General features: G+C 43.9%; 1 protein-coding gene across 1 annotated transcript in view; it reads right to left on the bottom strand.

The window, feature by feature from the left end:
* Nucleotides 1-22155, bottom strand: part of LOC137648144 (uncharacterized) — an 874425-nt gene that overhangs the window by 205381 nt on the left and 646889 nt on the right. The window contains exon 3 of the mRNA XM_068381093.1: nt 4192-4282. The gene's annotated coding sequence lies outside the window, so the exon portion shown is untranslated. The remainder of the gene's footprint in view (nt 1-4191; nt 4283-22155) is intronic.

A 22155-nucleotide genomic window follows, 5' to 3' on the forward strand; every position in this document is an offset into this window, starting at 1 on the left:
GCTTGGACACCGTCGTCTTTGCTGCCGCTGCCGGTTTCGTTGTCTTGGACTGGCGAGGTTGTTGAGGTGCTTGAGGTTTGTAGGGCTTTGTTGTAAGAGCCCTTTGGAGAAGAGAATCCTGGTTCGATTTTCTCCACCTCTCAGCTGCCTGTTCCACATCCTTGGGCTCAAACAACCCCTTTCCCAGGAGGGAAGAGTGTCTGAGCTTGCAGACATCCACGGCACGGCTGGGACCTTCGAGTGGAACCTCTCGGTCACCACATCACGTCGCTTCAGGATCGAGTTTGCCCACAAGTTCGAGACTTGGTGGGCCAGAAACTCAATGGTGCATGTGCCCAAAAGGAGGAAGGTCTCCAGGGCCTTCCTGGTGCTCTCCTTGGACAGATCCTCGGATCGCAGCAGGATGCCCAGAGACCCCAGCCAGACATCCAGCCACAAAGTGGCCTGCATGGCACACTTTGCAAACTTCTCCTGACTCAGGATCTCTGTTGCCAAAAATGTCACTTGCTGGCTGGAGAGTCTCTCAAGACAGACTCCCCTGGAAAGCTCTTCCACGAAGTGGTGGAGTGGAAGAGCTAAATAAGACTCTTCCATGATCTCAAAATACCTCCTCTGTTGGACACGAGGAGGTGGGAGGAGCTTGTTGCCAGCAGTGGAACGGCTGGAGGAGGCGAGCTCGGAGAGCTGGCCCTCAACCTTATCCCTGGCACTCTTCACCCCTTGGGACCAAGGCAAAGCCACACTGGCCTTAGTGGGTTTCTGAGTGCCAAAGACTCGGTCCAGGACCGTGTCCTTGCCTCATGAGGGGCAATCTCAGGGTCCTTGAACCCGTTAAGATGCTTCATCAGAGTCAAGACTTGCCAGAAGGCATGTTCTGACTCTTGCTGCTTTCCTCCTGGTGAACTGGCAGCAAAGTCTCCTGTCCCCAGATGCTCTACTTGGGGGGAAACGTGGACGTTCTCCTGGGGTATCGCTGGCTTTGGTCGAATCCTGGAAGAAGACTTCGGGGATGCAGGACTCCAGCAACGAAGTCTGAGGGCTCTTCTCCGCCCCAACACGGGATGATTCTTCTACTCGCGGTGGGGTTTCTCCCATTGGTGCGGTGGGAGAAGGTCTCACCTCGGTAGATTCCCCTGAGGACGGAAAAGCTTCGTCCACAGGAGAAGGAGAGAACGTCTGAGGGAGGGAAGGAGCCTTCCTTACGGACTTCTTAGGAGCCAGTTTGACCCTGGGAGAAGTCACCACGATCTCTACTCCTCTCTTCCTCTTCAGTGGGGTTGGAGCTGCCATTGGTTTGAGACCCAAATCAGCGAAGGCAGGCTTAACAGCCTGGACGACAGCTCTGATAAGGGACCCAAACCATAGCTGCTTACTGACAGACGCAGTGTCAGAGACTCCCGCTGGAGGGAAGGGGATCAGGCGATCCTTCGGAGTAGATACCACAGGGCCTGCCTGAAAAGAAAGGGAAGAAGATTGGTGCCTGGACCTCTCTGAAGACCTCCCCTCCTCCTGCGAGCGCGCTGTTCTGCGCTTGCAGGGGGGGGACCATGAAGAAGATAACCTGACTGCTCTCGCTCCTGAAGACTCACTAGGAACCCGGAGGGAATCGCGCTTGGGCACGCGCTGGCGTTCACGAGATGGAACAATCCCAGATTTGAGCACGTGTGCGTGCGCGCGGGCGCGCGAGTGCTTGGGCGTGGGGGCGCGTGGGCGAGGGTGCGCGTGGGCGAGTGTTGGCGACCAGGAGAATGATGGCGCGTAGGTGAACGACGAAGCGCAGGCGAGCGATGGCGCACAGGAGAGCGAAGGCGCGCAGGGCGAGCAGGTGAGCGACTGCGCACAGGTGAGGTTGCGCGTGGGCGCGCAGGTGATCTTCTGCAAGCAGGTTCGTGGGCGCGTGGGCGTGCTGGAGAGTGATGGCACGCAGGCGATGGGGAGCGCGGACGCGCCGGAGATCGCTGGCATGCAGGTGCGCGATCTGGAGAAGACAGATGGGGCGCAGGATCAACAGGCTTAGAAGCGTGTGAAGGAGACTGCTCATGGGTGTGTGGGCGCGTCGTGTCCCGTCCACCTCTGGAAGTGCGCACAGTAGGAGCTGGAACCTGTGGGCGCGAAGGTGACTGCGCGCGATGGCGCTTAGGCGAGGGGGCGAGTTCCGAGGGCGCGCAGGTGAACGCTGAAGAGAAGGCGAAGGACGAAGCTTCCTTCCTACGCCCAGATCCGAAGATCGTGGGCGCCCGGGCCCAGGGGAAGTTCGCTGGCGAGCTGGAGATCGTGGGCACGCAGGGCGCGTATCAGGATCAGGGCGTGCAGATGTGCGCTGGCGAGGAGGAGATCGCTGGCGTACAGGAGATCGCTGACGCGCAGGAGAGCGCTGGCGAGCAGGAGAGCGCTGACATGTGACTCTGCCATAGGAGATCGCTGGCGCGTTGTTTCCGGCACAGGTTGAATCTCAGCAACAGCAGGAACAGGAGAAGGCTTGCGTGCAACTCGCGCGCAGGAGATCGTGGGCGCACAGGTAAAACCTGGCACTTAAGGGACTCTCTCACATTGTGAGACAAGCCCTTTTGCCCCCAAGGGACCGGTGCCCATTGGATAATGGGGTGCGAGGGCACCCAATGCGCATCAGCTGCCACGAACGCTGAAGGAGTATCAGCAGGTCTGGCGGGCGTAGGAGATCGCGAACGATCTGCAGAGAGGTCCAGAGCTGCGGCTGCAACGGTCGACTCACGACGAGGAGGATCCTCTGCGAGGCACGGCGAAGGCGATGAGCCCAAGAGGCGCCTCCTAACTCCCTTGTGGGGAGAAGGAAGACCTCTACGGTGAAGAGGAGGGCGAGCCTTGCGACAGATACATCCTCTGGGAACAGGAACACCATCGTCGGTCCTCCGAAGAGGAGTCTCTGTCAGTGAACTCCCCCGAGGGGGAGAATCACCTGCAGGAGAGACCGTTGGACTCAGCTCCTCCCACGAAGGATGTTCAGAGGGGGGAACTGAGCCTTCAGCAACATCAGCACCCAAGGCAGGGTTTGACCCGACCCGTCGGAAGCCTCTGCCACAACAACGTCGACGATAGACAGAGGGTCAACCTCCGCTATCACCGGCGACTGTTTGACAGCTGCGCCCAACTGGATCAAGTCAAACAGGGCTTCCCTGGAGGGCGAACCCTTAAGCCCCAAGGAAGCCCAAAGCTGCAATAAATCATCATTATAAACAGAAACAGATAAATCCTCCCCCCGAGGAGGAGGAGGAGCTTCCTGGCTATGAGAGGCAACTCCCTCTCCCGAACCCCGAAGTCAGTCAACAAAAGAACGGCCTACACTACCACTCGACGGCCTCTCACGAGAGACAGATCGAGCAGGAGCTTCGGAGGAGGTTCGGGCAACGGAAGAAGAGTCCTTGGAATTTTCCTTCTTCAAAGAAACCCTTGAAGGAGAAAGATCCCGCTTAGACTTCTTCTTCCGCCGCCGCGAAAACCTCTCCCACTGGGAGGTTGACCACTCCCTGCACACTTTATCCTTATCACTCCGTTGACCTCTGCAGAGCGGACACAAGGTGTGAGGGTCCGTCTCGACCGCCGACATATAAGTCCACAAGGGCGGTCGGGTAAACCAGGGTATTTCCGTATGATAAGGAGAGAGGCCAACTTCCAGACACACAAACTGAAAGAAAAAGCAAAAAAGATCAAGGCTGTCAATACGAGGGTGAAAGCAGACACGTCTGACCATCACCCGAGCCAAAAGCGAAGTGAATCAGTTCGCCGGTGTGTGAGGGGGGAGGGGTAGCTAGCTACCCCTACCCTACCCCCGCTAACTAGCGAGGGGGTAGTTAACCCTCGTTAAAAATCTAACGGCTCGTCATTCAGCTACGCCGAAAGTAATACCCTATTTAAATAGCGAGGTTTGTATTTCGGTTACGGAACAAACCCCATTTGGAATCATGAGGTTCAAATTATAGTCTAATATAATTCTAACCCTTACCCTAGAGAAACCATTTTCCATATTTCATTTACCATTTATACTAACATGAATATACACAGATAGAGTTTCATAGGAATTGGTTGATAAATTAACTAGTTAGCATAGCTTCAACATATATAGACAAAAGCATAGAGAAAAACGGACATATATGGATATAGCCTTACCTTGTTACAATCAAATTATTAATAACTGATATCAAATTAAATCCTTACCTGATTTTTCTTTTGAATAAATTGTCCCTGTTTGTTTTGGTGTTGGCTACTGCCAGATACAGTTCCCAAGATTCCCTTATTCACGCTTAACCTGTAAGAAAGGGTGCCGATATAGCCTAAAGAAGTCTGATCTCATTAGCAAAAAAAAAAAAAAAAAAACTTTACTTACAATTCAAATCAAGAAAGTATTTACGTAACGTAAATTAAAAGAAAATTATCGAAAACAGATATTTACTATGATCCTTTTTTGAAAACTAAAAACTTGAAATTAATTATCTCATTAGCGAAAAAAAAAACTTTACTTACAATTCAAATCAAGAAAGTATTTACATAACGTAAATTAAAAGAAAATTATCGAAAACAAATATTTACTATGATCTTTTTTTTTGAAAACTAAAAACTTGAAATTAATTTGTCTTTATCAATTACAAACAGTCAATCCGTACTAACAACAAGCAAAGGAAAAGGTGTGAGTAAAACTCTATTCTTTCAGCATATAAAATAAAGCAATCCAAATTATAACTATTTACATTCATCTAACATTCAGTTACATCAATTTAATGTTTATTCATGCCCTTTCCCATCACACTTTCACTGTTCAATTTACAAAGGGAAAATATCACGCATTTAAATGTAATTCAGTTATTAATGAGCTTCCTCGAACACTTTTCCTTAGCTTCCTGTAAAACGGAATGTCTGAAACGTAATAAGAAAAAAAACTTTACTTACCAAAGGGAACAGAAGGCGAGAAGTGGGCGCTCGATCTCTTGCAATGGAGCAGTCCTCCTATGCCAGGATTCTTCATTCACAACAAAGTGGCTAAAACAAACTATGCTTAGAGGCCAGAGGTACTTAACCTGACATATATAACCTAAATTCTGCCTAACCTAAGTATTCTAGCCTATTTATAATTCCTGGCCGGCCTAACTAAAACCGATCTCTAAATAACTCTATTCAACCAACATATCACACAACACTAACGTCAGAGCAGGGTTGCCAGGTTCTCCAAATGAGAAAAGGCCAATGTCTGATCACCTGCAGCTTTAAAAGGCCATCGTAATAGTAAAAAAAGGCTGTAAATATATCATTTAAGGCTAATCAATTTCAAAAAGGTCAAATTTAGGTGTCTAGCACGAAAAAAGGACAATTTTGGAGTTTTCTGGCAAGAAAAAGGCCAACATGGCAACCCTGCGTCAGAGGAGGGTTGCCAGGTTTTCCAAATGAGAAAAGGCCAATGTCTTATCAACTGCAGCTTTAAAAGGCCATCGTAATTGTAAAAAAGGCCGTAAATATATCATTTAAGGCTAACCAATTTCAAAAAGGTCAAATCTAGGTGTCTAGCACGAAAAAAAGGACAATTTTGGAGTTTTCTGGCAAGAAAAAGGCCAAACTGGCAACCCTGCGTCAGAGGAGGGTTGCCAGGTTTTCCAAATGAGAAAAGGCCAATGTCTGATCAACTGCAGCTTTAAAAGGCCATCGTAATTGTAAATAAGGCCGAAAATATATCATTTAAGGCTAACCAATTTCAAAAAGGTCAAATTTAGGTGTCTAGCACGAAAAAAAGGACAATTTTGGAGTTTTCTGGCAAGAAAAAGGACAATTTTGGAGTTTTCTGGCAAGAAAAAGGACAATTTTGGAGTTTTCTGGCAAGAAAAAGGAAAATTTTGGAGTTTCTGGCAAGAAAAAGGCCAACCTGGCAACCCTGCGTCAGAGGAGGATTCCTATCGCCTGGTTACGTATAGATAAAATGCTTTTAAGACATGCAGCAAAAATGACATAGCCGTTCCCGTATCCAGCCCCACCATCCCTTCCCACCCACTTTCCTAGGCTTACAGCGCTGATTTGTTTTAGGATATTTTCTTCATTATTTCGAATGATTCTAACTCCTCATATAAGGTAATTATCTTGCTTGAGTGTAAATAGACTACAACACACGTCTTTATTGTTGCTTATATTCTTTCTAATGCCATATTCGATCGCTTACATATTCGGAATTAAAGCAAAAGTTATAATCAAATCTGAAATTTTGACAAATATTAATGACAAAGTGAGGTGCACACGATTAGTTTACAATCCAAAAGCTTATAAAACACTAAACCAACAGAGTATGCAGAAAACGAACCATATAACCTGAAACCTAAAAAGTCTGAAAAAGAATTGCAAATACAAATTAAGATTATCAGAATGATGAAAAATAAAAACGCTTCAGAGAAAAGATATAAAACACTCACCATCTGCTGCCATCCGCCGAGTTTCTTGCACCATGGATGCAACATTGAAGGCTTTTATTGATAAGTAAAGTGGTAAAAAAAGTCAGAAGGGAAAACTCTACATGAAAAAATTTTTGGTGAACAGCTATTTCCAAAGATGTTGCTCTTCCCAATGATAAGAAAAAAATGAGAGGTCACAAAGCTTTTCACAGAGGAACAAGAATCAACGTCAAGAAACACAGACAGCGCACAATGCAAGCCGCGGGGATTAACGAAAGCGGTCGCCAGGGAATCAAAAACGCTTAAGCTAGCAATTCTAACAAGCAAGAACACCTTCGCCTACAAAAAATCTAAGATCGAAAGAAGAGAACATCGCCTACCCTAAAGCAACTACCTCCATTATTCTCTTCCTCTGTGAAATGAATGTGCAAGATATTTGGAAATGAAATTTATATATTATAGTAATTAGCAAAGCAAATTTCATCAAACGGTGTAATGTTTGAACTTCTTGTTAAATCCTCAGATTTCTTTTCTGAAAACAAAGCTTTTTTACTCTAAAACAAAAGCAAATTAAATTACCCGATAGAATAACCATTTCTTATTCAAGAAAAGCCTTCAAAGTAGCATAATACACACTGAGCCCAAATTAACATGCAAATCTTACTTGCTACACAATTATATCACATATCTGAAATAAAAAAGGTTCATTGAGAAGTAGTATAACCAATTTAACAATACAGCATAATATATATAAGTTTGCATGCAAAAAAATTCCATAACATCACAAAAACACTGACATTAATGTGCAGATAAAATTTCAATAAAAATGGAGCATTCATATTCGAAAAAGAATTCAAAAAAGAATATTCAGTAGGCCTCAGATATCGCCCGAGAGAAAAATCAAGCTGGGTTCAACCCTGGCATTCCTATGGAACTTTTTTCTCTGGTAATACATAGCAGTTATATACCTTAGAAATGATGCTAAAGGAGCATTTCACGGAGCAGCACAGGTGGAGCCCAGAAATACGGTTTTACATATTAAACAAGACATAGGCCTATTGACCGCAAAATAGAAAAAGGAAATAAATCAAAAAGACATCCCTTCATAGATCTCAGTGGTTGTTACAACATTTCTAGATAAACTACAGGATACCATCATCTCCTGGGATAAAAGTTCCCAAAATCACTAAAATAATCTTTTCGCCCATTGTGCATATAAAACATTATAAGTAGCATTTACATCTAGGGTACAAAATTCTGAACATGACAATTGAATACCATATTGTAATAAGAATTGCAACAAACACATAAAACTAATAATTAATTAGCAAGAACAAAAAAATCTAGGCTCAGGTGCATCATGGTGATCCTACCTTTATGAAGAGAGTGAATCTGTAAAAAGAGAAAATAAAAACTATTAACTACATGAAATAAAATATTAGCCAAGTTCTTCAAACAAATATCTAGATTAATAACAATGATCCTTAGCAAACACAAACCACTATTCAAACAAGAGATATGTTACTTTACTGTTAAGAATTAAATTTGAAATATAAATATAGGACTACATGGCTGATCATATGATGGTTTGCAGAACCAAAATACTATAGAATATTTCTATACTTGGCCTTGATGTCATTATAATCAATATTCTTATACATTAGTTTACAATTTTAGTGAAGTCAATATTCCTATACATCTATTCCCTCATTCTACTTCGATTGCATCGTTCAGAGTCTCTCATCACTCATACTAGAAAGTGTTGTACTATAGTCCATTTCTTTTAGCGATGCATATTTGCACCGACTCGCAGTGGTGCCCTTTTAGCTTGGAAAAGTTTCCTGATCGCTGATTGGTTGGACAAGATAATTCTAACCAATCAGGAAACTTTTCCGAGCTAAAAGGGCACCGCTGCGAGTCGGTGCAAATATGCATTGCTAAAAGAAATGGACTATAGACTTGGTTTGCGAATTTAGGCTGTATAGTTTAGATATGGGGCCTGTGAGACCATGTAGAACCCAAGTGCAACAGGGGAAAACCCTGCTGTTACTCTTTTAAGTAAAATTTAGTAGTGAATGATAAAGTAAAATGGTGTACAGCAAGAAGAGTTAGGGGCCGAAAGAATGCTGCAGAGAAAACTAACTGCTATAATACACACCACATGAGGGACTCTTAGGGTCTCAGGGTCTCAGGCAATAGTTCACTACATGGAAAATATACAAGGGAACTACTAGACAACCAACCAGGAACCATAATAGTACTTCCACAACTACAACTACAAATAATAATCCCTATCATTATCCATGTACGCCTAATGGTAGTTTTTTGCTGGCACATCGACCTACACAGGACACAATTATGGATGAAACAATCGCTCATATAGTATAACGCCGCCTCAAACTAACCCTTAAAACGGAGAGGTGCTGACAAATAATAAGGTTACTAATAATACAGGATAAAGAAAAGTACCTAAAACAATTATGCGTTGATGAAAAGAAATAAAATTCAAGATTTTTAGTGCTTAAAAGAAAAATTGTAAAAATCATAACATCTAGCTAGTTACGTGGAAATTATTGTGTCCTCCATCGATCAACATGTATTGAATACAAAATATTTCAAGCACACTTTACACAGTTGTGGCAAGACTATCTCACAGCAATAGTGCCTCCCTCGACAAAGAAACTAACCATTTAAGGATTATATATTGGCAATAGGAAAAGCTATCAGGACTAGATGAGTTATTACAGAAAATATTTTGAGATAAACGCCAGCCCCAAAGTTGTTTTGATAATGCTCTCTGATGATTTTGATTTATTGAACTTGTCTAGCTCAACGAAAGGTTTAGTGCCATTAACAGTGTGCATAGCATTATCATCAACATCCCTTCAACTGCTCTGACTCTCTTAAACTATTATCTTCACAAACTAGACAACTGTTCCATAGATTAATTCATCAAAATAAGAAAAAATAATTATGGTAATGAAAATATTGTGAAGAATAACAAACAAAACTGGCTTCTCCCAAAACCATGTCGGCATTACTTCCTACCTAGGTAATTGTTATTGTATGAAATTCTTTAATAGACCCTTTTCTTAAGAGAAGAGCACTTAACTCGAGATTGTCAGTCCACCTTAATGATATTGTGTTTTTACTCCTTCCTAACTTTATCAAGAAGTGAAAGTTGCCAAAGAATCTTACTAGTTTCTTACATTCACTTATGTATCTTAAGCATTTACATTCACATATGTATCTTAAGCATTTGATTTATGGAAGGTTTTTTTTCATTTAAGATACATTTAAACATAATTCTTCATTATTCTGGTACTGGAAATAGCAGCAGTTCATTCTGCCTTGATACTGCATACATTCTGTTCCCATGAGGAGGAAAGCTCTAAGCCCTTCAGTCTGTAGACCTGGATGAAAGCTAAGTAAGTCACACCTATCCAACGTTCAGACTAGGAGGGGATTCTCTCGGTGAAGGATAATGAGAAAATCAGTTATTAATTACACAGGGGTTCCAACCGAATCATTTCTTTTACGACACATCTAGCAGAAATGACTCATTTCCCCTGGTAGACAGCTGCAAAGGACCTTTGCCAGTATCCAGAACATTCCTGTGGAAGGACTTAAAAAACAATAAAAAGGCCTTCAGCTTGAAGGAGATGCTAGATAGTCTCCACCCATGGCATGCAATGGATTCCACTAAGTGATAGTACATCCGGAGGCGGGGGTGAAAAAGTAAAGAGGGCCAAGGGATTAGTTCTCATGGTACCTAAACAAGCAGTTAAGGGAATCAGCAGATTTGGATACCATTCAGTGAGCAGCCATCTATAATTCATCAGATTCATCTTAAGAGCAGTTGTCATCACAAATCTATTGATTAAACAGCAAAACGGGCAGAAGGGAGGAATTGAGTAAGTGTCCAGGTTGTCCCAAGGGTGTTGAAAGGAGTCCAAGAATGCAACCCTGGGGTCTTGAAAGGTTAGTAGCAAGGCTGTTTCCCAGAGAAAAAAAAAAACTTTTTACCACACAGAGATGTAAGGACCATTCAGAAGCTACAACATGCCCTTGGTAACTGAGCGCATCCGCGTAGCTTCCTCCTCTGAGAGGGGTGGTTTAGGATCGTCCTAGGCGAGAAGTCGAAGCAAAGCTACGGCTTATGAAAGTGTTCGCATGTGGCTGCTTGGAAGATCGTGTCGTGGAGGAAGATCCCTCGGATCTCCGTCAGGAGCTGTAGAAGGTCCGGGAACCATTCTGCGGGTTGCCATAGCAAAGCTATTGGAGCTCCGTCAGGGGCTGCAGAAGGTCTGGGAACCATTCTGCGGGATGCCATAGCGAAGCTATTGGAGTCATTGATAAGATCCTGCTTATCCTGACTTGGTTGAGGACTTTTTCACCAGTCCAAATGGGGGGAAAAAACAAGGCACACCTCTAGGCCGCCCCACCGATCTTGGAATACATCTTGTTTGAGGTCCTGGGGAACAGTCGAGTGGGAGCCTGAAGATCAGGGCCGCTGCGAGTATAACCACAGTCGGGGACCCCACAAAATTAAGACTTTGTTGGATACAAGATGATTCCAGGACACTAGGAGCCCATTATCTGGGTGGTTTTGCAAGCACATTCCTATACCAGGAATGACGTGAGCAGATGGGGGCAACTAGTTGTCCTCTGTCCATCTAAGGCTTCGTACTGCTAGATGGTTCTCTAAAAGGGGTGAATGCTAGTACCTTTCTGAATCGGACCAACCGACGAGGATGGAATGGTATGGTATATACCCCCCTCTCTCTTTTGATGCATTATAGAGAGCATCAGGTCCAGAGGGAAGACGAGAAGACAGGCCTCTTTGCGGAAGCTCTCGTCTGCCACCCATCATCCGCGGATTGTCCAGCGGTGGGGGGGGGGGAGTGCATAGCAATAAACACACCTTGAGATGATATCGAGACGTGTAACCAAATGCACGTTCTTGCAATGAAGGGGAACAGCCTGTTCTCCCTCCAACTGCCACTAATCCAGTGTGGTTGGCCAAATAAGACCGATACCATACGGTAAACCAGTTAATCAGTACAGCTTATGATATAATAGCGAATCTCCATAGAGATCGCTTTCCGGACAAAAGATTGTACGGTAATCACCGAACGCATCCAACCAAACCCAAGAGGGGATTGAGACGTATCTTCAATCTATTGTTGGGTGGGTAAAGAACATAAGTGTACTACTAAGTAGTAACACCGAACTGTGCGCATGACAAGTATACATGCGTAGTTCAACTTAAAAGTCGTGTCCGGAACTCAGTTGGAGAACGTTGGAAACATTCGTAATGGAGCTTTCTCCTTCTTAGGACAGAAACGTTCATACTTCTCCGTCTCCGATCGGTAAACTAGCATTTATATTAAACGTTCCCTATTAGGGAACGCAATGCTTCTGAGAAGTTTCCAACCAAAGCATTTGTAGGAGACTAAGACTTCCTATCGGGAGAAAGGAAAAAATGCCTATAAGGAGACAGAACGTAAATGCCATATGCCTGGCTACAAAAAAGTAGCCAAGTAATGTACTGAATAACCTGGTTTCAGTAAGGGATATAAATATACAACTTAATAGAACAGAGTTCTAATTGGAAGATGTATATAGCCCTTATTGGCAGAAAGATCACTTGCACGCATATATGTACTTGTCCATTTGCGCTAGCGCATGCATATTCTCTTCCTCCAGGAAACGTCTGCAACGAATCCGGTTGTGGGAATAAAGTATGTGCGACGAATCGCAACATTATTGGCGAAAGAATTTTGATCGTTGACTAACTGTAATACTTTCTTGAATGAGAGTGAACATGTTCTCAAACAAAAATATACAGTTATAGAGGCGATCATATCCCCTTTGGTTTACTCCTCCTCTTTATATGAGGGGCTAGCCAGTGTTCATTACACAGAAACGGATGTCTGTTTACCTGTGGGCGGGGTTTGAAACGTTCGTAACATAATGAAAATATGCCCACGCTGTTGCTATCGTTCTTTTAACGTCAGCTAACAATGTTCCTTCGGGACTAATTGTTTGAAACAATAACCCCGTAAGGAAAGAATAGAAAGTCTCGGAAGACTATCGTGTAAAAAGGCAAGTCGTTATAACCAGGGTACAATGACGGGGGATGCTGCCTCCATCAAAAAGTAGAACCGAGTTTAAGACCATAACCTCGCGGTATTGTCTTGGCTAGAGTGCATGCTCCGGGAAGGCTTACGGCCTTCATGAAGTTTTAACACCCATTGAAGTTTTGTAAAAACTTCTCAGGAACGAGTCTCCCAAAAAAGGGTGAAGTCTCGTATATGGGGGTTTGCTTCAAGAAGGCCAGACACAATTGCCATCGACCGCTTACCTAAAGAGGTTGCCTTCGAACGCTTTCTCGATAGTGAGAAAACTACCGTCTAATTCAGGCAAGGCCTGCCAGGTGAAATGAACCGCAATGTAAAGCATTTTCATTCCTCGCTCATTTCCATCTGCTAACCCAACCACTCGAAATGGGAAGGGGGAGGAAAGATGGCGGTGGTTCGTTCGAAAACGAAAGGATCGGTGCTGGCGAAACCAGGCTAGCTGATATAGTAATCAGCTGGGAGTGTAGAGTGACGTATCAAGTCACACCTTTGGAAGACCCCTCCCGTCGAGGAGGAGGGATCGACGATAGAGTTTTCAGAAAACTCTGAATCATGGAAACAGAGATTCGGATGAGAACCTAGAGGTTCAGAATCTTATTTGTGAATTCCTTTCTCACGACCTTAAGGGATGTTGTGCCGAGAACCCGCTGATTCCTGATGGAATTCCAGTCATCGTGTTACGTGACCAGGACCCAAAGGAACAGTGTCATAGTTACCTGTAGGGATTCATAAACCCTTAGGCAGCAGGCATCCCTCTGTCATCAGAGTAAAACTCTTGATGACGATGGGCGTGCGCGACCAATTCACGGGACGAGAGTTCGAAAATTCCTCTTGTGCACTCATGAACACTTCGCGCAACGAGAGTCCGAAAACTCTGTCATATAATTATGGCTATGGTCACAAGGACCCAAAGGTTCAGCGTGAACTGCATTGTGAGACCCCGAAGGATCATAAGAGTTGTTCGTGCACTTCAACCAATTGCGTGCACGCCAAATTGGTCGTGTGTGCGAGCCAATATAGTTGTACGCGCATGCCAATCCGGTCGTGCGCTCCAATCTGATCGTGTGTGAGTGCCAATATGGTCGTGCGCTCCTATCCGATCGTGTGCGCTAAAATGGTCGTGCATGCTCGCCAATTAGGTCATGCATGCGCGCCAATTTGGTCGTGCGCTCTTGCACTAAACTGTTGGTAGGCGGAAGGGAGCACGTGCGCCCACCTTTTTCGCGCTCATGGAGCGCATGAGGTTGTTCGCGCACCTGGCACGCGTAAGGTTGCTTGCGCGCAGTGTGTCACAGGATGTTCGAGCGGATGGCGAGCAACAGGATGTTCACGCATATGGCGCCAAAGGATAAACACGCGAACCATGATCGCCATTTTGCTTGAACGCGCCAAGACGGTCATGCGCGCCAAGTCGGTCGTGCACGCCAATTTTGCCGTGCACGCGAGAGCTCTCAGGTTGGTGAGATAACTCACTGCTATGCTCACCCAAAGGTTCACGATAGCTTAAGTGTTGTGCGAGGGCGAACGATCAACACAACGAGAGTTTGGAAACTCTCTGTTATAAAAAGAATGACTCAGGTCACGAGAACCCGAAAGATCAGCGTGAACTGTGTTGCGCGAACCCGAAGGGTCAGCGCAACGAGAAACCGAAGTTTCCCTGTTACTAAACACCGAAGTGTCGGAGTGACTAAAGTTACGAAAACCCAATGGTTCTAAGTAACTAATGTTACAAGACCCCGAAGGATCAGCATAACGAGAAACCGAAGTTTCCTTGTCACAAAACACCGAAGTGTCAGTGACTAAAGTTACGAGAGCCCTAGAGTTCAACGTAACTGATGTTACGAGACCCCGAAGGGTTAGCTTAACGAGAAACCGCAGTTTCTCTGTTACAACACACCGGAGTGTTAGAGTGACTAAAGTTATGAAAACCCAAGGGTTCTGCGTAACTAATGTTACAAGACCCCGAAGGGTCAGCATAACTAATGTTTCGAGACCCCGAAGGGTTAGCACACAAGAAACCGAAGTTTCCCTGTCACACAACACCGAAGTGTCAGAGTGACTAAGTTACGAGAGCCCAACGGTTCTGCACAACTAATGTTACGGGACCCCGAAGGATCAGCGTAACGAGGAATGGAGGTTCCTCTGTCACGAGACCCCAAAAGGTCGGCGTGATTGATGGCACACGTTCCCGAAGGCTCAATGTTACCATCGTTACAAGAGCCCGAAGGTTCAGCGTAACTGAAACTCAAAGGTTTTGAGCGGAGTCCCGAAGGACTCCTACTGTCATGAAAACCAGCAGGATCAACATGACGAGAGCCCGAAGGCTCAAACGATCACGCCAGCCCAAAGGGTGATCGAACGAGACCCCGAAGGATCAAGGAGAACCAGCAGGTTCAAGATAACACATCCGCATAAGAGGTTTGTTCTCCCGAAGGAGAAATTCGCTTAAGAGAAGGCTCTCGCTCCGCCCCTGAAGGAGAACCATAAGCGTAGGGATAACCTGCTTCGGAGAAAGCTCTGCCACCGCTCCTGGTCGATCAGCAAACTCCTACAAGTTATTTCTCGCGAACGAAAGGAAAGTTCTCCCGAAGGAGATTGCCTAAGACAAGCTTTCTCCCAGCTCTATGGGAATAAAGCGTAGGCGTAAAATATCTCTCTCGCGAACGTGGGAGAAGTCCTCGCGAACGAGGGAGAAGTCCTCCCGAAGGAGGATATCGCCAAAGACAAGCTTCTCCCAGTTCTATGGGAAAAAAGCGAAGGCTTAATAATCTCTCTCTCGAGAATGAGAGTGAAGTCCTCCCAAAGGAGGACATCGCCTAAGGCAAGCTTCCTCCCAGCTCTATGGGAAAAAAGCGTAGGCGTAAGAACTCTCTCCCACGAACGAGAGAGAAGTCCACCCGAAAGAGGACATCGCCTAAGGCAAGCTTCCTCCCACCTCTAAGGGAAAAAAGCGTAGGCGTAAAAAATCTCTCTCGCGAATGAGAGAGAAGTCCTCCCGCAAGAGGACATAGCCCAAGTAAAGATTTATCCCAGCTCTATGGGAAAAAAGCATACGCGTAAACGAAAACCATTCCCTCTCTCTCTCTCTCTCTCTCTCTCGCAATGAGAGAGAGAGAAAGAGAAGAGAAGTTCCCCTCGAAGGAGGAACATCAAGTTGAAGGTTGACAGCGAATGCTACCTCGTAATGAGGGCATATCACGAGCAACCACATGTGTACTACGTCGCTGTTACCTGTGAAAAAAGAAAGAAAAAAAGAAAGTTTTCAATTACAATTCATGCTCCGTTTCACAAAATACACTATTCGGGGAATAAGTCACCTTCCTTGTAAGATAATTCCTCGAAAGGGAGCTGAACTGTTATAAGCTTTAATTCTGTAATGAACAACCACACGCAGTGTTGAGAACCTGCCGAAAGACAACAACCTTATGGCAGAGGTAGTTGGATACGATGTCAACAGCACTAAAGTTACCCGTACCTAACAACGTATATTTCCATTTATACATATATGCACTCAAAAATATGTAAGATAAATGAAAACACACAAGAAAACCAAAAAATAAATTAAAAACATCAAGGCCAGTCTTTGCGGGGAGAAGGACAGCATGTCCGTCCTCTACCGAGCCAAAAAGTAAAGTGGTTACTTAGCCGAGAGGTGTGAGTGAGCGGGGTAGCCAGTCTACCCCAACCCCACCCGCTAACTAGCGGATGGGGTAGTTATCCCTCACTAAAATTATCATGGCTCGTCTTTCAGCTGCGCCGAATGTAATACCCTATTGTAAATAGCGAAGGTTTGTATATGTGTCGGAACAAACACTAAATCATTATGAAAAATTAGAATCATTAGGCGTCAATTATTCCAGCGCAAAGGTGGTGATAAGCAAAAATGGGAGTTCGGTAAATATATGGGATCTTTTATTTTGGGTGTGAGGAAACGGGACAAAACATGCCTACTTAACACTTTCAAGATTTTTAAAAGGGCACAGAACATAACAAACCAACCTAACCTAACTTAGTACTTCCCAGGGCACAGATATAGGCCCCTTCCCAGATCATAAACTTTCCCAGGTCACAGACCTAGCAGGGGGAGGAAGCCCCCAGACCCCCTTTTCCAAGTCACAAACCTACCTAGGTCAAAGGTAAAACAAGGGGGCAAGCCCCTGAACCCCCCTTCCCAGGTCACAAACTAAAAGTAAATCACAAATCCTTACATTATGATTAAATAAATCACAAATAATTCCTCACGTTAAGATTGACACATACAGTACTTCTCTTTCTTGTCTAGGCAATCTTTACAGAAGCCTTGCAGTAGAAAATTCAGAATCGCATTTGGGACACTTTAAGCTTTAAAGGATAACAATATGAGCTTTTATAAAATTATGCGCTACATTTAGAGTACCGTGAAACTTGGCTATAGCATCGAAATAGCCAAAAGAGTAGTCATTACACTTTGTTACGTTAGGCTTCATAAGGGACATCCAATAAATAATACTGCTACAAAAGAACTGAAGCATTATCGGAGAAAACGGGATGTGTCACAGAACTGCCTACGTCACACTGCCATGTACATATACCAAAATATGGTAGACTTCGTCGTATGGTAAGCATGTAGGGGAATGACGTATGTGCACAGGAAATATAAACTCATAGAGCAACAGGGAGGATTGTTTGTGTGAATAAATTATAAACTCGTAATCGCGCAAGAAACCATGCAAAATTACACAAATGGGACCAGCAACATTCGACTAGCAAAAAGTAAACAAAGGAATGATATAAACATTTCAGGGGAAGAGAATCCCCATATTTTGTGCAATTTTTTTGTAATTTATTACACATCCCAGAGAATAATGTATCAAAAAGAAAAGGTTGGTTTTACCATCATTCATCGATTCGCTAGTAAATTTCCCTACCTAAAACAGTATCGTTATATCATAACACAGGGCAAACTTTACTTATAAAAATGTTGGGGTATATATAGAAAAACTTGCGATTTCTTCGAAAATGACCTTTATTTCCATCGCAAATAAATAGTTAACAAGATATATCCTAATATATCCTAGTTAATGGGGGCCTGCAGTGGGAAAGGAGTTTTGGGTGCGGAAAATTTACTGGCAAATCGCTAAATAATGGTCAAGCTAGCCTTTTCTTCTCTACACATTATTCTCTCTGACGCATAATAAATTTACGAAAATTTGCACAGATTATTATGATCCACGAGAAAAGCTCTATATAAAGTAAAGATTTTATAAGAGATTGAATGAGGGGGAATTAAATGAGGTTTTGGAAGTTTTTACCTTGAATTTTTTCTAAGTCGGGAGAGACGATTCCTCTCCAGTAATTTTTACTTTTAATGAGACCATTAACTCACTCTCTTATGCAAGCCCAATCAGTTCCAATTGGAGTTTATTGGCATACAGTTGTGGCATCATTATAACGTAATGGTTTCATAACCCATTACGAACGACTTCAGTTGAAAACCAAGATTTACAAGGATTCCAGTGAACTAATACAGTGACCGCTTAACATCCACTGGTATCCGTGTTTGACTGAATACTTCCAAGAATGAAGAAAAGCCAGTGTTTAGTCCCTTTGTACTTGTGTTACATGTTGAATGTCAGTTATGGAGTCCAACGTAGCAAAGTGTAATGGCGGTTCTTTTGACTATTTTGTTACTATAGCCTAGTTTTATGGAAAATTTCGTGATGTTTCTGGTGAAGTGTTTGAATTTTTAAAAGTGCATTGTGTTATCCCACAAAATTTAAAGTGTATTAAGTGCAATTCTCAGATGGCGTTTAGGCAAGACCTGCACATTTTTTACTGCAAAGCTTCTGTTAAGATTGCAAAGACAAAAAGGAGACGTAGGTGTGGGTATAGTGTAAGTGCTTCTAAAGGAACGTTCCTTGATAAGGCCCACGTTGAGCCGTGGAAACTTATTCTCTTCGTAAACCCCTGGCTCAGCAAACACTGGAACAATGAAACTCATCGAATGCCTCCATATTTCGCTCAATATGAGTGTTGACTGATGAGTTTCTTCTGAAATAGTAACCTAGGGAGGGTTAGCTCAGATCAGGTACAGCACTGGTGTACTGTCCTAAACTATAATAAAACAGAATCCCCCAAGGCCTAACCTAAACCAGGAGAACCTTTCTCCTAGGTTAGGGAGGTCTGGGAAAGACACATCGCTAGGCTACAGGGAGGAAGGGAGTGTCCCAACCAAGTGCAGTCTAGGGGGAAGGGCAGAGCCCTTCCACCTTCGGTCTCAGTCGATACCCTAAGGGGAAGTCGTTCCCCTAAGGTGGACTGGGATGAGCGATAGGTACTCTGGGGTTCTGTCCTAGGTCCCTCCATATACTATGTAGGGAAGAGGGAAGAACAACCTAGCCTAGCCTACCCGAGAACTATCCCAGGTAGGGGGGCTAAGATATAGCAAGGATACCCAGAGGGAGGTTACCCGTAGGTAACAGGGGACATAAGGAAGCATACAAGGGCCCCAACGTTGGGTTAGGGGAGTGTGGTATGGGTGGACCAAGCACGGTCCCTTGTATGGTCCCTAGAAGGCAAAAGTACATATGCAACACAGAATCTTGTATGTTTAGAATGCCTATATCTTCATTACAATAACCTAGAAACACTTACTATATCATGCAAAGTAAACATGAACACTAGGCTATCGAGCCTAGGGGCTAGGCTAGCGAGCTAGCATGGGGTTAGGCAAACACTAGTTGCCTAAAACGAATACTAACGGCATAATATAACTAATTCCTGGCAATGAAGACTAAATAACTAATGATATTAATTAGTTATAAGACCGGGAGGGCTGTTCTGGCTAACTAAAGCATGCGAGGCGAACAGCAGCGTCGTAAAATGGCGCCTCCGGTCGAGGCACAGCTCTGCCACAAACCACAAGATTTAAGGATAAAAAATCGTTACTTTACGGCCAGAGCTTATTTAAATAATACAAGAACCTGGTACTCAACTTTCCAGAAGAAGGCGAGGCCGAAGGCTGCGACATGACGATCGATGAACACGGATAAAGAAAGGCAATCCGGGAAAAACCAACTGAGGTAGAAGCTACTAACAGGAATGAGGACGGACGTGACGTCACACAATATGGTTGCCATTTGTTTACGTCGCGAGTACCGTAGCAGTAACGAAGGAGGGTAACTTTGGAGCGGCTCCTCAGTTATCCCGCCACCTTTCCCCATCGAAGCGTTAACGCTATGAGGGGTGCAGATAGCCATGTGGCGTGTTAATGCATGCGTCCCCTGTTGATATACGATATCCTAGAGGGAAACCTTTAGGGTATTCGTGCCAGAAGTTAGAATTCTGTGAAACCTTTAGTTTAATTCTCTGGGAATATCTACTGTAGTCATAAATACCCTAAGAAAGCTACTGAAGGAACCTTCCATCAGGACGACATGGCTATCTCACCCAAAAATAGATTTTTTGTTTTTTCTCAAAATCCGTTTTTTTTTTTTTTATAATCAAGAGGCTATTGGTGGTGATGGATTAGTAGTGGATATTGACGAATCTCACTTCAGTAAGACCAAGTACGACCGTGGCAGGTATCTGAGTTCGATATTTGTGTTTGGGGGGAACCGAACGAGTGTTCGAGAGTTTTTTTTTTTCAATTCCTTTACTTGATCTTTTACCTCAGAAAAGGGATGCTGCTACCCTTATTCCCTTAATACAAAAATATATTAAGGTAGGTAGCATCATTATAAGTGACAAGGTAGGTGCATATATTTCGTTCAGAGAGCTGGCTACGAGCACAGGACTATTAATCACACTGAAAACTTTGTCGACCCCTCAGACCAAGGCATCCATACTCAGAATACCAAACGCCTGTGGAGGAAAATAAAGGAGTGGATCCTGGTAATAAATCGGGGTATTTCCATCAGTATTTTGGCAGGTTTTTATTCATACACTACTACCCAAAGTCCTCATTTATCCACCAATTCTTCATAACGGCTAGTCGCCCCTACTCTCCACAACACCAGGTGGCAGAGGATCCCGATGAGTACCTAACCTTCCACGTCCCAATCATAATGTAAGCAATTTATTGTTATTTACCTTTACTTTTTCATATTCATTGTGATTTGATATTTTTTGTGACGTGGGAAAGTTTGTGACCTTAGAAGAGGGGCTGGGGGCTTGCCCCCAGGCTAGGGCCTGTGACCTAGGAAAGTCTGTGACCTGAAAAGGGGGGGGGGGGGCTGGGGTTGGGGCAAGCCCCACCTAGTAGCTGTGACCTGGGAACTGGGTGGGGCAAGCCCCCACCTAGTGGCTGTGATCTGGTAACTGAGAGGTTAGGTGTGTTTTTCAGGTTCTGTACCTTTTACAAACCACAAGTGTTAAATAATCAAATTTTTTGACAAGGGAAGGAGGTTCGGGGGCTTGCCCCCAGGTTAGGGGCTATGACCTAGGAACTACTAGGTTAGGTTAAGTGAGTTTGTTAGCTTCTGTACCCTTTTACAATCTCAAAAGTGTTAAATAATCAAATATTTTGACAAGGGAAGGAGGTTTGGGGGGCTTGCCCCCAGGTTAGGGGCTATGACCTAGGAACCACTAGGTTAGGTTAAGCGAGTTTGTTAGGTTCTGTACCCTTTTACAATCTCAAAAGTGTTAAATAATCACAAATTTTGACAAGGGAAGGAGGTTCGGGGGGCTTGCCCCCAGGTTAGGGGCTATGACCTAGGAACAACTAGGTTAGGTTAAGTGAGTTTGTTAGGTTTGTACCTTTTACAAACCATAAGTGTTAAATAATCCCATTTTTTGAAAAGGGAAGGAGGTTCGGGGGCTTGCCCCCAGGTTAGGGGCTATGACCTAGGAACTACTAGGTTAGGTTAAGTGAGTTTGTTAGGTTCTGTACCCTTTAACAATCTCAAAAGTGTTAAATAATCATGTTTTTTCCTGGTTTAGCACATTCAAAATCACAGGTTCCTACCAGAGTCAATCGTGATGGAATGTGCCCATAACGGCACAACGGCTTATTTGCAATGGAAATAAAGGTCAAATTCGTTGAAAGCACATCATTTCCTGCAGGAAAAGTTTTTTTTTTTATTATTCTCTTAGAAATGTTGACCCGTGGTTTTCTATAAATTTGCCCCCAAAACTCCTGGCTACCACTGGGTGGCCCATATTACCGTAGGATATATTACGGTATAACTTAATAAATATAATTGGTTCAGAGGTAAATAAAGATAATTTTCGACGAAAACGGGAGATTTTCTATAAATTTGCCCCCAAAACTCCTGGTTACCACTGGGTGGCCCACATTACCGTAGGATATATTACGGTATAACTTAAATATATTTGTTTGAGATGTAAATAAAGATAATTTTCGACGAAAACGGGAGATTTTCTATATATACACATTTTTTTTTTTATTAGTGAAGCATGTTCCGTGTATAATAATACCAAAAGTTCTGTAACTTTGGCCATCATAAATATTGTTGAAATATCCAGTTGTAAAGGGTCGAAATTATACTAAGGTGAGGGAAGGCGATAATTTTTCGTCGCCCTTGAGAGTCTTGTAACTCCCAATAAAAAGAAAATGCACCAAAACTTACCAAAATGGTTTCATTGTAGTGTATTACAGGGCGATGAACCTA

This window comes from Palaemon carinicauda, chromosome 1 (assembly GCF_036898095.1).
Source record: "Palaemon carinicauda isolate YSFRI2023 chromosome 1, ASM3689809v2, whole genome shotgun sequence".
Classification (NCBI taxonomy): Eukaryota; Metazoa; Arthropoda; class Malacostraca; order Decapoda; family Palaemonidae; genus Palaemon; species Palaemon carinicauda.